The 15822-nt window shown below is 41.1% G+C and overlaps 1 long non-coding RNA gene across 1 annotated transcript; it reads right to left on the reverse strand.

Moving 5' to 3' along the window:
• Positions 1 to 842: 842 nt before the first annotated feature.
• LOC122207306 lies at positions 843 to 9482 on the reverse strand. The gene is made up of 3 exons (XR_006196765.1): positions 9401 to 9482; positions 2154 to 2252; positions 843 to 997 (listed from the first exon to the last, which is right to left on the reverse strand). It is a non-coding gene; the product is annotated as an uncharacterized LOC122207306 (long non-coding RNA).
• Positions 9483 to 15822: the final 6340 nt, after the last annotated feature.

Genomic DNA, 15822 nt, shown 5'->3' on the forward strand with positions numbered 1-15822 from the left:
CCTTTTCTGCTGAGAATTAAGTGATACACTTAATTCTCTAGATCTTGGCTGACGTGTAATTCTCTAGATCTTGGCTGACATGTCATAATGTGGAATTGATGTAACTCCCCTGGGCCAACTCATCCATCAGAGGTCATGACATCCATTCACATGTCAACAGAAAGAGGGGGAAACACCACCTGATTTTCTATAGGAATCAAGATGTTCTTTGAATTAGACACACCCTTTTCTTAAAGTCTCCATTGAAGCTACGAGAATATTATTTTCCAATTGTATTAGATCCTAATACAAGGAGACATCATTTTTTTTTCCGTAAGATTATTAAAAATCTGGCATTTTCCATACTACGATGTAGAAATTAAATTTGAACCTAATTTCATTTCAAGTAAGTTATACACACTTAATTGCATCTTTTCTGTTCAGTTTAAAGAGCATTAGGCATTCAAGAAATTGGAATTGCTATACCGAACTTCTAAATGGAACAAAACAAGAATCACTTAAATTACTTTTTTTTTAGAACCAGAAGAGGCTTTTTTTTTTCTGAAATAGAACATTTTTCTATATGAAGAACTGGCCTTTTTATTCCATACCCTACCTACTCATCACTCTGCCCAAATTATCTTTCCAATTCCTCAACTCAGTGGTTTGTTGGTTTTGCTTTGTTTTGTTTTGTTTTGTTTTTTCTATTTACGGTATATAAAAACCAACATAGATGCTACAAAAATAACATTAAGATGCAAACTCAAAGCCCATAAGGAAACCTTTCTGTGTCGAGGGCATTTCTGGCTGGGGTTTCCATAAAACAAAAGTCTCTTAAGCTTGACTTTGGAAACACCCTTTATTTGACATTGGATTGCCCTCCCTTGCCCACTTGGTCAGTACAGGTGACTTTCATTTTCTCATGTCTTTGTTCGATTATCAACTCTGCAGGCCCCTCTTCTATGGAAATCCATTCAACTTCGAGACGACCCAGTAGGACAGAATTGCCCTTGAAAGGCTAAAATGGGGAAAACAGCTTGAGAATGTTATGAGGCAAGACAAACTGACGTGAAAGATATTTTCATCTCCACTCACTGGGTGCCAACTCAGGACAAAGTTAGGAGAACAGTGCGCTCGCTATGTGCTGTAAAGTAATACTGAATGGAACAGGTGACTTAAGAATGGAGTAAGAATGGAAAAGTGAGTCAGAGTCAGACATAAAGGCATAGCATTGTGAATTTATCCTCAGGATAATTGTCAGTGGTGATCATTGGCAGATTTCTGTGACTATTTAATATGTGCTGTAAATATTTGCATTCTGTGGACAGCACAGTATAATGGTTCTGAAAAGTAGATGGGAAAGTGGAATTTAGGCCCTAATTCCATTCTACCTCTTAAGCTGCTGATTTCTGTTGCCAGCTGAAGGAGAAAAAACTATTGTACGTGAAACATAACAGTTTAGGGTTCCATCCTGGGGAAAAGAGAGTGTTTTGTTAGTAAGCTCTTTATTTCAAAGCATGATAAAAAGTAACTGAAAGAGAGTATATTTTCTGTTTCTATAGCAATCTTTCTGTATTATTCCTTTCTTACAAAAATGGCATTGCTTTGCAAAATAGGCTTTAAAATGAAGAGAGCCTATATGATAAGTCTTTGTCAATTCTATTAATTCACGGCCTTGAAACCGTCTTGGGTTCTTAGTTCTTAGCTTTTCCTTTCCATACATACAAAAAGGGGGGTGATCAAATGATGGAAATTTTTAAATTTTTTCTTATGCGTGTTTGTTTGCTTTGTTTTGGGATTCCTGAGTGGACATTTTTATCTCTGTGAAATATTACTAACCCTGAGAACTTCAAAATATCCATGAGGCAATGCCATGGAAGCTAAATCTATTTGGATGAAATGAAACTTGAAAAGAATGAGCTTTAAAAATTTTTTAAAGAATATCTATCTATCTATCTATCTATCTATCTACCTTAAGAGTATAAAGTTTTTATAAAAAATTTGAATGTATTGCTGAGAGGGTGCCAGGTAATAAGGGGTATATTGGTAACACCTTTCTGGAAAGTAATTTATCAATATGTATCAATAACTTACAAAATGTTTGTATTAGCTCAGGCTGCCATAACAAAGTACCATTGACTGGGTTATGTAAACAAAGGAAGTTTATTTCTTACAGTTCCGGAGGCTGGCAGTCCAAGGGCAAAGGCATCAGCATGGTTGGTTCTGGGGGGAGCTCTCTTCTGGCTTGTAGAGGGATGTCATGTCTCTGTGTGCTCACATGGTAGAGGGGGACAGAGAGAGAGAGCAGGAGACAGAAATTTCTCTCACTTCCTTTTCTTATAAAGCCACAGTCCTATGGGATTAGACCCCACTCTTTTTTTAAATGTTTATTTATTTATTTTGGGAGAGACAGAGCATGAATGGGGGAGGTGCAGAGAGACAGGGAGAGAGAAGGGGAGAGAGAGAGAGGGAGAGAGAATCCCAAACAGGCTCCACATCACCAGCGTGGAGCCCAAAGCAGGACTCGAACTCAAGAGCCTGTGAGATCATAACATGAGCCGAAACCACCAGTCAGATGCTTTACCAACTGAACCACAGAGGCGCCCCTAGACCCCTTTCTTATGGCCTAATTTAACTTTAATTACCTTGTAAAGGCCTCACCTCCAGATACTGTGACACTGGGGTTAAGAGCTTCAATTTACGAATTTTAGGTCCATAGCAATGTTCAGACAGACCCTTTGATCCAGTCATTCAATTGAGGTGCGGGTGTGGAGTGGGGAGAGGTAACCGGAAAATAGCCCTAAATGAACACTTAAAAATATTCATCGTATTAGTTACCATTTGAGACTAGGAAAACCCACACAAGCAAGATGGGCAGAAGATCATCACCTGAATAAAACCATGAAGTAAGTTACAAAAGCAGAATTCCATGTGATTTCCAGATTGGCATCCAGATAAGCCAGAACAGTGCTACAAATCCAAGCCAGGCCCAAGAAATCAATGAGCTAAAAAAAAAAAGAAAAAAAAAGAAAAAATCCAGCGAGTCACAAACTAAAGGGGAACCAATGCAAAAGAGGTTCCAAGTAGAGAGAAGGAATGTGAAACTGGCATAATTTTCAGAGCCTGGGTTAAGTAGTCGCCGAAACGTGTTGCTGTTGTTGTTTTTTTACATTGTGTTGTTAAATGTAAAACGTTAAATGTGTTCAGGCTCAATCAAGCCTGAACATGCCATGGTGAGAACTTCTTCTGGCTTTTGCACTTTAAAATTTTTTTTAATGTTTTTATTTAATTTTTAGAAGGAGACGGACAGAACATGAGTGGGGGGAGGGGCAGAGACGGAGGGGAAACACAGAATCCAAAACAGGCTCCAGGCTCTGAGCTGCCAGCACAGAGCCCGACTCGGGGCTTGAACTGACAAACCCTGAGATCATGACCTGAGCCAAAGTCGGATGCTTAACCGACTGAGCCACCCAGGTGCCCCGCTAGCTTTTGCACTTTTAAAAACAATTATAAGCAACGCTATTTCAGAAACGAATGAAGTAATGCTTATGCACAGAATAACAATTACATTCTGAAAAAAAAAATTGTTTCTCTTAATGTTCTCTTTGGCGATTTCATCTGTTTGAATGGCCTTAACTATCAGCTCAATAATGACAACTCTCGAGGTGCCTGGGTGGCTCAGGCGGTTGAGCATCTGACTTCTGTTCAGGTCATGATCTCACGGTTCGTCAGTTCAAGCCCCCCATAGGGCTCGCGGCTGTCAGCAGAGAGCCTGCTGTGGCTCCTCTATCCCCCCCCTCTCTCTCTGCTCTTCCGCTGCTCACACACTCTCTCTCAAAAATGAATAAACATTAAAAAAAAAAAAAAAAAAGACAACTCACAAATCTGTTACCTGTAAGACCCAGCCCAAATACGGTCATCCCTGCACCCATTTCTGTGGTCTCAGTTACCTGTGATCAACCGTGGTCCAGAAGCAGCAAATCCTCACTTTGGCATACTGTTGGGTCAATAGGAGCCTAACTATGTCACGATACCCATGTGACTGACCCCATTTCATGTCATCCCAACGTTGGCATTTTATCATCTTAAATCATCACAAGAGTGAGTACAGTATAAAAAGACATTTTGAGAGACCACATCCACATAACTTTTATTACGGTGTATTGCTATAATTGTTCTATTTTGTTATTAGTTATTATTGTTAATCTCTTAACTGTGTCTAACTTATAAGTTAAATTTTATCATCGGTGTGTATGTATAGGAAACAATATAGTATATCTAGGGTTCGGTCCTATCCACCATTTCAGGCATCCGCTGGGGGTCTCGGAACACGTCCTCCTTGGATAAAGGGGGACTGTTGTAAATGCCCTGACACGTCTTCCAAACACTAGTCGTGCATGGCCAGATGCTTGGTGGCCATCTCCCTCTGACTGTTTTGACATCTCAAACTCATCCCGTCCCAAGCAGAAATCGTCGCCTTCTGGGAAATGTGCCTACCACGTTGTGAACCTTATCTCTCCTGGTGGCATTCCCATCATCAGGGAACCCCAAAGCTACCTTTGTTTCTTGTGTCTTATCCATCATCCGTTTCCAGCTCACATTTCCCAGCCAGCCTTGAACTGATATTAAACTGAGTTACTTCATGGATAACTGTTACACACTTTTGTTTTTAATTTTTTCATTCCACGGAGAGGTTATAGTTTGGGATCATACTAATCTATATATTCTTCTTCTTTTTTTTCTTTTGCCACTTTAAAAACATGTAAGAGATGTATGTGTGTCTTAGCCTCTTCAGGCTGCTGTAACAAAAATACCATAGGCTGGGGAGGGGGGGCGGTTAAACAACAAACATTTCTGACAAGTTTTGAGTCTGGAAAGTCTGAGATCAAGACACTAGCAGATTCAGTGTCTGCTGAGAGCCTGCGTCCTGGTTCATTCTCTGTTTCTCACGTGTCAGATAGGGTGATAAAACTCCCTGCCATCTCTTTTAAAAAGGCACTAAGCCCATTCGTGAGGGCTCCGCCTTCAAGATCTAATCACCTCCCAAGGGCCCCACCTTCTAGAATCACCACTTTGGCGGTCAGGATTTCGATATATGAATTGAAGGGGACACAGCTATCGAGTCCATAACAACGTAGTTGGATCGTTATGTGCATTCGTGGATAGTCTGGTAAAAAAAGGCTTGCGTACGACACAGTTCTCAGTTGTCCCCTCCCTGCTTTTCTTTGTGAAATAGAAGGCAGACGCTCTTATTAAAAGTCACAGGGGCAGCTGGGTGGCTCCACAGTTAAGCATCTGACTTTGGCTCAGGTCATGATCTCACGGTTCGTGGGTTCGAGCCCCACGTCGGACTCTGTGCTGACAGCTCAGAGCCTGGAGCCTGCTTCGTATTCTGTGTCTGCCTCTCTCTCTGCCCTTCCCCAGCTCGTGCTCTGTCTCTGTCTCTCAAAAATAAATAAACACTAAAAAAAAAAAACTAAGAAAATCAAAGTTACAGCCATGGGGTGGAGACTACACCAGGAGTAATAGTGACAGACATATACAACTGTGCTTTCATTTTTCAAGAAGAGTAGTTTTGTTCTAAAGCAACAAACTTTAGGTTTTTTGGTCTCTGGGCCACACTACACTTTTAGGACCTCCTGCGTGTCCCAAAGAACTTTGTCTATGTGAGCTATAATTATCACTACCTAATTATTAGAAATTGAAAAATGGTATAGGTATTTTATCAGTTTGAAGATAGCAATGATGAACACATTGTGTATTAACATTAATATCATCCTAGTGTTATTACTACATTAGGATAATTTTTACATCACAGAGACCCTGGGAGAACTACTGTCCGAAAATTTTAGTTTGTTCCAGAACACGAAAGAGCATAATGAAGCACAAAACTTTGAAATTGAATTTATTTGCTTTGATTTATAAAATTATTTTTTTAATGTTTATTTATTTATTTCAACTTTTTTTTAAATGTTTATTTATTTTTGAGAGAGAGAGAGAGAGAGTGAGCCAAGAAGGGGCAGAGAGAGGAGACATAGAATCTGAAGCAGGCTCCAGGCTCTGAGCTGTCAGCACAGAGCCTGAGATGCAGGGCTCGAACCCATGAACCATGAAGTCATGACCTGCGCCGAAGTCTGGCGCTTAACCGACTGAGCCACCCAGGCGCCCTGCTTTGACTTATAATACCAGAGTCTCAATAAAAGCTATGAAATGTTAAAATTTATAACAAAGTTTCCTCAATTCTGATGGTCTTGCTCCCTGGGCTTACTGAGTAGTGGCTTTACCCATAATATTAAAATTCATTGTTTCCCTTATGTGTAATCTGCCTACAGAGCGAAGAGTCTGTGTCATACCAGAATAATTTTCTTTGCTTTACATTGAATTTATCATATCCATGATTATTCAAGAAAAAGAAAAACAAAGGTTCTCACTTTTTAAAGAACTAAGAGGGTCTTTGCAACAATGCTATTTTCTGTGCTTATTAAATATATATATATATACACACACACACACATATATATATATATATATATATATATATTTTAATAAACAACAGAAATTTATTTCTTACAGTTCTGGAGACTTGGATATGAAGTCCAAGATCAAGGTGCTGGCAGATTCTGCTTGGTGAGGATGTGATTACTGGTTCATAGATGGCCATCTTTTTTTTCTACGCTTATTTTTAAATGTTATATTGTCACTTCGGTTAAATAGTGTCACAGGCACCCATTATCCTATCTTAGTCAAGTACCCACACTTCTTCTAACGACATTTCTAATTGCCTTCCTACAACTGTATACGACATACCAAAACATTTTTTTAAAAAATTCTTTTACTGAAGCCGTCTTTGAGATTTCCTAGAGGGCTCTTGGAAAGCACAAAGTTTTGTTCTTTTACTTTATAAAAAGAGAGATGTTAGAAATAATTAGGTTAAGCTTGTTTGATGTGTTACAATAGAAAGAGCTGCATAGGAATATTTGTCAAGTGAGAAAGTACACAGAGTCTGGCCTAGGTTAAATATGTATAAGTAAAATGCTACCAATATAAACATTTCAGAAATCAAATGCTATAGAAGAAATCCCCGGATGTTTGTTAATGCCCTTGTGGACCATAATGTTTGACATTCAGGGTGAACACAGACAATCAAAACTCTTATACAATAGTTATCTAAGGTTCTCTGATTTAAAAAAAAATTCAAAGGCTCCCGGGTGGCTCAGTTGGTTAAGTGTTCAACTCTTTTTTTTTTATTTTTATTTTTATTTTTGGGACAGAGAGAGACAGAGCATGAACGGGGCAGGGGCAGAGAGAGAGGGAGACACAGAATCGGAAACAGGCTCCAGGCTCCGAGCCATCAGCCCAGAGCCTGACGCGGGGCTCGAACTCACGGACCGCGAGATCGTGACCTGGCTGAAGTCGGACGCTTAACCGACTGCGCCACCCAGGCGCCCCATCAACTCTTGATTTCAGCTCAGGTCACAATCTCACGGTTCATGGGACCAAGCCCAGTATCGGGCTCTACACTGACAGCACAGAGCCTGCTTCGGATTCTGTCCCTCTCCCTCTCTTTCTGCCCCTCCCCTGCTCTCATGCACACTTTCTCTCTCTCCCTCTCTTTCTCTCTCTCCTCTCAAAATAAAATAAAACATTAAAAAAGTTCAATAGCTTCCATTCTAATATTACTGGTTACAGTAATAAATTAGTATGGTGATGGCCCGGCCCAACGTGGCTTAGAGGTGGTAACAAAGTCAGTTTCTGGAAAAATGTTGGAGGTGGAGCCTATAGATTTGTTCATGGAACTGGGTATACGTTAGCGAGAAAAAGAGACGAGTCAAAGCCATCTTCAATGTTGTTGGCTTAATCAAGTGGTGGAACTAAGACGTTTTTAATGAGATGAAGAAGACCATATAGGATCTCCTGGTTTGGGAGAGACTACAAAGAATTTAATATTGGACCTGTTGAATACTAAATGATTAGTAATAAATAAAATACCATTGATACAAATAAATCAAAACGTATAATATAAATCATATAATAAACATACTTAGATATATAATCATGCATCTTACAAAATAAAACTAGTTTAAATACATAAATTTATGAATAATATAAAACTGCATAATAATAATATAAATTATAATAAGCTGTTAATATCATCACTCGCATTACTACTATTTATTATTCAATATTCACATTGCAGGTGTTAAGTAAGAGTCCGGAATCCAGGACCCAGATCCACACATGATACAAATTCAGAACTTACCAAATTCTGATAGCCGTGACCGGATGAGATCACCAAGGGAGAGTGTAAATAGAAAAGAGTAAAGGTCCATCCATGCTTTCACATGGATGTCCCAGAAGTGGGATGGCTGAATCATAGTGTAGTTCTATTTTTACTTTTCTGAGGAACCTTCATACTGTTTTCCATAGTGGCTTCGCCAACTTCTGTTCCCACCAACAGTGAGCAAGAGTTCCTTAGCTCCACATCCTTGCCGACACCTGTTATCTCTGGTCTGTTTACTAATAAAGCTGGAAACCACCCCCCCCCTTTTTTTAAAGATCCCCAAAGATCCCCAAACCTCAATGCCATGATCTGGAAAGCCTGATGTTTCACAAAGATGGATGTCCAGCTTGTGAATTCACAAGGAGAGCCTCAGGAATATTCACAACATGATTCAGGTCACCTGGGCATGACTGATAACTTCTGTCACACGGCTTTTCCCAACTCCCTTACTATGTCTCAGTATTGATGGATTCCAACACTGTCTAGGATTGTGGGGTTTATTTGTTTGCATTGTGCATTTAATTTACAAATACTTATACTGGATGCCTGTGAGCTCTAGACTCTGTCCTGAACATGTTGCACCTATTAACATATTTAATCTTTGTAACAATTCCAGGAGGCAGTGAGCATTATTATCCCCATTTTACAAAAGAGAAAACTAAGACACAGGGCAGGCCAGTGGCTGGTCCAAGTTCACACAGCAATTAAAAGGCAAATGTCGATCTGCCAGGAGGCACCTCTTTTTCAATTACTGCAACAGTGATGTAGGAAAGCTTTGAGGCCTCAGAAGGTTGTACGATCTGTACGAACCATACATGTAAAAGCTTCTGTGTTTACTGAATCCCTAACGGAGGACTTAAAAGTAATTTTTCTCTTCTTAGGGTTAAATCCCAGTTTCAACTTGGTATTCTATATTCTCAAATCCCAGTTTCTAGTTTTAATGATAGTGTAGGGGCCAAGGGCAGGTTGCCCCATGATGGGCCACTTGGCCATACTTTGAAACTAAAAGTAATCGAAACCCAGCAGGTGCAGGAGAAGCTCTCTGCCTCCCCCTCAACTGCCGAAATCTGCATTGGAAAGGAGAGCCTGTGCCAGGAAGAGAGCTGTTAACAGAGACTCCCCTTTACCTAGGAAACTTACCAGCAAAATAGGGCAACGCTGGTTTTCAGACATCTCCTTTCTCCCTCCTGCTAATGGCCTTCCTCTCCTTTGTATCCTCAGGCCCTACTCTTCTCCTGAGCTCATAGAAGCTTCACGTTGCCTCATTGTCTTTGGAATTTCCAGCCTGTACGGATTCCCCGCAGGCAGGCCTATTACATTGGATTCTCTCTGTTAGTCTGTCTCACGTCAGTCTGATTCTACGTCCAGCTCAAAGGACCACAGAGCAGAGGAAATTCTTCTTCCCAGGCAGTAGTTTTTCTACAGACCCCAAAATTTCAATGTAACCTTCAAATCGTAGTATCTAAAATTCAATAAGGTACTGGAAGGAAGGTCAATCAAAACTACAAGTACATGGGGCACCCGGGTGGTTCAGTCGGTTAAGCATCCAACTCTTGATTTTGGCTCAGGTCATAATCTCGAGGTTCGTGGGTTTGAGCCCCGTGCTGGGCCAAGCATTGACAGGATGGAGCCTGCTTGGTTTGGGATTCTCTGTCTCTCTGCCCCTCCCCTGCTTGCTCTCTCTCTCTCTCAAAATAAATAAATAAACATAAAAAAAGAAAATCTACAAATACAGTGAAAACCTTTCCCAGTGGTCCTTCCTATGTTTTTTATGTTTTCAAAAGCAAGGTGTGCCTCAAAAAGCCTATGTCCGAATTTCTATCCCAAAGGGAGATTGTAACATTCCTCCTTGTTCACCAGCTGTGGCCCAGCCTTGAGATCATTTAAGCGTTAATCTCTCTCCAGTGCTAATGTTGACCGAGGAGTTGCCACAGTGAACAAAGAAGAAATGCTTTGTCAAAGTCAAAGTGAATTGAAATAGAGCAAGAGGGGCGCCTGGGTGGCGCAGTCGGTTAAGCGTCTGACTTCAGCCAGGTCACGATCTCGCGGTCCGTGAGTTCGAGCCCCGCGTCAGGCTCTGGGCTGATGGCTCGGAGCCTGGAGCCTGTTTCCGATTCTGTGTCTCCCTCTCTCTCTGCCCCTCCCCCGTTCATGCTCTGTCTCTCTCTGTCCCAAAAATAAATAAAAAACGTTGAAAAAAAAAATTAAAAAAAAAAAAAAAAAGAAATAGAGCAAGAAACGTAGATTGGACAAGTCTGAAGAACAGAGCCATGTGGACTGTCTGTCCAAGGAACCTTTGCTTATTTCCCAAAACAGGAAGTTATAGTCTCTGTTTACTTTTTGTTATATTGGCAGTGCTAATCTGAATAAGCAGATCAGTGCGTTTCCAGGACTTTCCCACTTGCTAAAGTATGTCTAGTGAAGTTGTGCCAATACCTATATTTGCATGTCAGGAGCCTAAGTAGCTAAGAAAAACTCTAGTAAATTGATTTGTTTTTATATACATGAATCAAATCTGAACAGGACTTGATTTTCAATTTAAATATTGTAGTGCTCAGGTTAGCAATCTGTTGGACTAAATGTCAGGCACATCCTTAATTTACTAAATTAGTGTTCAAGTCTGTAATTGAAGTAATTTCTTTGATAATGTATCCTTAAGGCAAGGGAATACTTTGACTTAATTAAAAAGAGAATGTCAGTTGATGAGTATGTCTTTCCAGAGTATATCTCCTTGCAGACGTATTGAATCAAAGAAATAATCAGCTCAGTGAAACCTTACGGTTAGAGAACATATTTGCAATTTTTAAATGAATATACCATTTGTGTAATTAGGCAATGTGGGTCCATCACATTTGCTCTGATGGGAGAAAATAGGTTTCTGATACTAACATGGACTCTGATCTTATCCTACCATCTCAGGAATTCTCCTAGTTGATGTTTGCTTCAGTTTATTTCTATCATAGAAGGGTAATTCATTAAGTGTAATATATTTAAACGCACTTTTAACGTACAAGGTTTTTAATTTTTGTTTTGGTTTATTTTAGTAATACTCTACGAGCGAGTCCTGGTTTCTGTGTTCTTCTCCTGGCCTGCCAAGAACCAGCTTTATGACTTTGGCAAATCATTTAACTACAGATGCTTTCGGGTATAAAATGTGAAGTTTGATTTTCAAGGTTAGGTCCAGATCTATTATTCAGTGATTATTTGCTTTATTTAAAGATGATTTTTTGCTTTCCCCAAATTGAAGCTGATCTTTTATTCCTAGTGTTGAGTTTTAAAATCTCAAAGGATTGGAACAATACTGTCGGGAAAACCCTGGAGCTATGAAAGACTGTGAAACGGACAAAGAGTACCCAGTGTCCCGTTCAGAACACTCTTCTGGGTTAGCTTTGGGTTTTTGTTTTTTTTTTTTAATTAAAAAAATTTTTTTAAATGTTTATTTATATGTGAGAGACAGACAGAATGTGAGCAGGTGGGGGGAGGGGGGCTGCAGAGAGAAACAGAGACAGAATCTGAAGCAGGCTCCAGGCTCTGAGCTGTTGGCACAGAGCCGGAGGCAGGGCTCGAACTCCCAAGCCCTGAGATCATGACCTGAAGTCGGACGCTTACCAGACTGAGCCACCCAGCAGCGCTGCTATTTTGTAACTTTGTAAGATGTAAAACACTGATAGTAATTCAAAGGATTCTTGTCTAAAGATGTGCGGATTGCATCCACTGAAATGCAATCCACCATTGTCTTTGGATATGAACACGTTTTACATCTATTTGTAAATTCGTTTCAGCATTCCTCATTGCTACGTGTGTGCAATTCTTTTGAATTCTCCTTTGAATCAGTTATAACGCTGTATTGGTTTCCTCATCAACTAAGAAGTTAAATAACGTATTGGATGTGTATTAGGGTCATGATTTTAATCTTTACTTATCGTTTTTACTTTAGATTTTAGCCTTTATTTATCTGTCTTATTTTAACCTTAAAAAATGTACCCTTTAATTTACCTACATAATTAAATCACTGTGAGGATCAAGTCAGACGATGTATGTTAAGTACTTGGCACGGTGCCTGAGATCTAACGATGATGATGATTCCTGTTTACTCTACTGACCAAGCGAGCTTTGGTTCCAGTGAACAAGTGTCCTCCTCAAAGCTAGCTGGTAAGAATTCAAGATAACAAAGCCTTTAGCTGAGATGGTTTGAAGATTATTAAAGCTACAGCTACTTGAGCAAAGGACTTAATGTATCAAGAAACTACATCTATTTTGGTTATAGATGTTCAAATAAATCTCACTTGAAATCATGTTTTGATTCGCGTTAAGGACTGACAAAACCTGTGAAGGGACTAGCAGAGATTAAGTTACTACCAGAAGAGCATATGGATACAGGGACTCAAGAAAAGCACCTGAGAAAACATGCAGACTTTGAAGGGAACCAACTGTGTGTCAATGCTCACTCTTCTGCCCTTAATCGAAGTCACCCACTTGCCAAAGATTCATTCAGAATATGGCTTTTGTCACCAAGGGGGAAGATACAAGAAGGAATAGCAAATGAAAGAATCAAAAGAAGGCAGTCAAAATAAACTTCCTACTGCCCTATTTTAGCTCATTTTACCATCAAAATGAAGGTTGCGATGCTGAGAAGTGAAGGATATTTTATTTAGGTATGTGTTTCTCTGTTACCCCATGGAACAAAGAAATCTGAAGTGGGCTACAGTTAAAGGTATAATATGAACAATAAGAAGGCATCCTGATTAGAAGCTTCTTATACACTGGAACAGGATTTCTGGGAACAAGAATGGCTTTCATCACGAAATGTAAAGGAGATTGTTGAGAAGATTAAGCGAGAGGGGGTTGAAGGGGCAGGAGAAACATCCCCAAAGAGTTTCTCTCCCTCAATACCATGATGAGCAAAATATACTACCAACACCGTGACAGAACAAATACATAAATTCAACCAACATTTATTAAATACTGCCTAAGTGTGACAAGAAAGAGAGAGAGAGAGAGAGCGTGAGCAGGGGATGGGCAGAGAGAGAGTGAGACACAGAATCTGCAGCAGGCTCCAGGAGCTGTCAGCACAGAGCCCAACGTGGGGCTCCAACTCATGGACCGTGAGATCATGACCTGAGCCGAAGTCGGACACACAACCGACTGAGCCACCCAGGTGCCCCTTAATGTTTATTTTTTTAGAGAGAGAGAGAGAGCGTGCGCAAGTAGGGAAGGGTCAGAGAGAGAGATGGAGACACAGAATCCGAAGCAGGCTCCAGGCTCTGAGCTGTCAGCACAGAGCCTGACTCAAGGCTCGGACTCATGAACCATGAGAACACAACCTGAGCCAAAGTTGGACGCTCAACCGATTAAGCCACCCAGGTGTCCCTGTGACAAGTACGTTTCTAGCCAGAGAAATCTCTACCCTGGCATAGCTTACCTTGGCAAGGAGCAGGGAACACAGAGGTAGAGACAATCAGTAGGAAAAGTAAAGAAATAAATGATATGGTACGTTAGAGTCATAGGTGCTATGGAGAAAAATGTGAATAGTAAAGGGAAGGACCAAGGGCTGTAGTTTTCTAGGCTGGCCAAAGAAGGTCACTTTGAGAGGCTATTTGAACAAAGACTTAGAAGGAGCAAGCCCTGCAGATATGGAGGCGGCGGGGGGGGGGGGGGGGAGGGATGGGAGGAGGAAAGAATGTTCCAGGTAGAAGTTCCTGAGGCAGGCAAACACCTGGAATAACAAAGAGGCCAGCAGGTCTCAGCAGAATGAGCAAGGAGGAGAGAGTTGGATGAGGTCAGGGAGCCAACAGGAGTGATGATGGAGGCATATCTCTGTGGGCCCAGGGAACCAGTGTAAGGTCTCAGGCTTTCTTCTCAGAGATGGGGAGCTACTGGAAAATTTTACATAATGGAGTGGTATGACCTGCCTTAAAATTTTTTTTAATGTTTATTTATTTATTGAGTGAGAGTGTGAGTCTGGGAGGGCAGAGGGAGGGGGAGAGAGAGAAAGAGAGAGAAAGAGAGAGAGAGAGAGAGAGAGAGAGAATCCCAAGCAGACTCTGTGCTGTCAGTGCAGAGTCTGATGTGGGGCTTGAATTCATGAACTGTGAGATCATGCCCTGAGCCAAAATCAAGAGTTGGACACTTGACCGACTGAGCCACCCAGGCGCTCCTGACCTGACTTAAGTTTTAAAAGAATCACCAGAGGCAAAAATCAGCAACTGCAATCAGACGATGAGAGGATCGACAAGAAATAAAAGAATCCATAGAGAAAAACTGAGAAGTACTTGGCTCTCAACCGGCTCCCATGTCTCCCCTCCCATCCCCCACAGCCAAAAAGACCACATCGAAAAATTGGAGACAACCAATTATTCACTTTTTTCTCTTTGGACTCTGAAGATTAGGAACATGGTTTCTTTTGGGGTCTGCACCCAACTCCAATGCGTGAAGGGGACCCCATACCACCAAGCCAGGCTTGGGGACTCGCTGGGTGCCCTACAACTCAAGTCAATTCTGACACTCTCTACCTGGAGATGGCATCAGATTCCACAGGTAAGAGCTCAGGCCCATGAGACAGACCAATTACAAGCCCAGAATGTTACCTGTGCTTCTGACCAACTGGCTCTAAATCAGAGGTTCCCCGACCTCCTCCTGGGGTTCAAGTAATTTGCTAGAGCGACTCACAGAACTCAGGGAACCTATTTATACACTAGATGACCAGTTTACAAAGGATATTACGAAGGACATTAAAGGATACACATCAATAGCCTGATGAAGAGACACATAGGGTGAGGTCCCAAACAAAGGAGTTTCTGTCCTTCTGGAGTTTGGGCCCCGACATGTTGGTACATGGAAGTGTTCTGGTTCCCCAACCTGGAAGCTCCCTGAACCCCCTCCTCCTGGGGGTTTTTAGTGGAGGCTTCATTACATAGGCATGATTGAGTAACTCACTAGTCATTGGTGATTGATTTCTCCAGGACCTGTCTCCTCCCCGAAACTTTCAGTTCCACCCTCTATTCTTGGTGGGTTCCCTTGGCAACCAGCTGTCAATTCTTAGGTGCTTTCCAAAAATCACCACGTTAACATAAACCCAATATTGGTGGAAAGGGGCTGGTTATGAATAAGGAAACACCCATGGCATCTTGATGGCTTTGAAGCATTTGCAGCAGCTGAGGTCAAGAGACCAAATATTATAACAAAGGATGCTCCCTTTGCTTTTACTGCTCAGGAAATTCTAAGGGTTTTGTGAGCTGTGAGACAAGAAATGTGGACGAAGACCAAATGTATATGAGAAACATATTTTGGTCATCTGACAAAATACATATATATCCCATAAATCACAGTATCTCACATTTGTCAGGGGAGAGGGAGATAAAGAAATGAACAACGAGCCTCACTTTCTCTGATGGTCTACACTCAGAATTGAGGGAAATGAGAATTGAGGTTGAACACGCAGGTGCAATGCACTGTGGAAAGAGAATCAAGAAGTCACCACATTACATCAAGTGAGACAGAGGCACTTAAGTCTTAGCAAAAGCAGTAGCTTGGTAACTGCAAATATCCTATAGAGGGAAGAG

Source organism: Panthera leo, chromosome E1 (genome assembly GCF_018350215.1).
Source record: "Panthera leo isolate Ple1 chromosome E1, P.leo_Ple1_pat1.1, whole genome shotgun sequence".
Lineage (NCBI taxonomy): Eukaryota > Metazoa > Chordata > Mammalia > Carnivora > Felidae > Panthera > Panthera leo.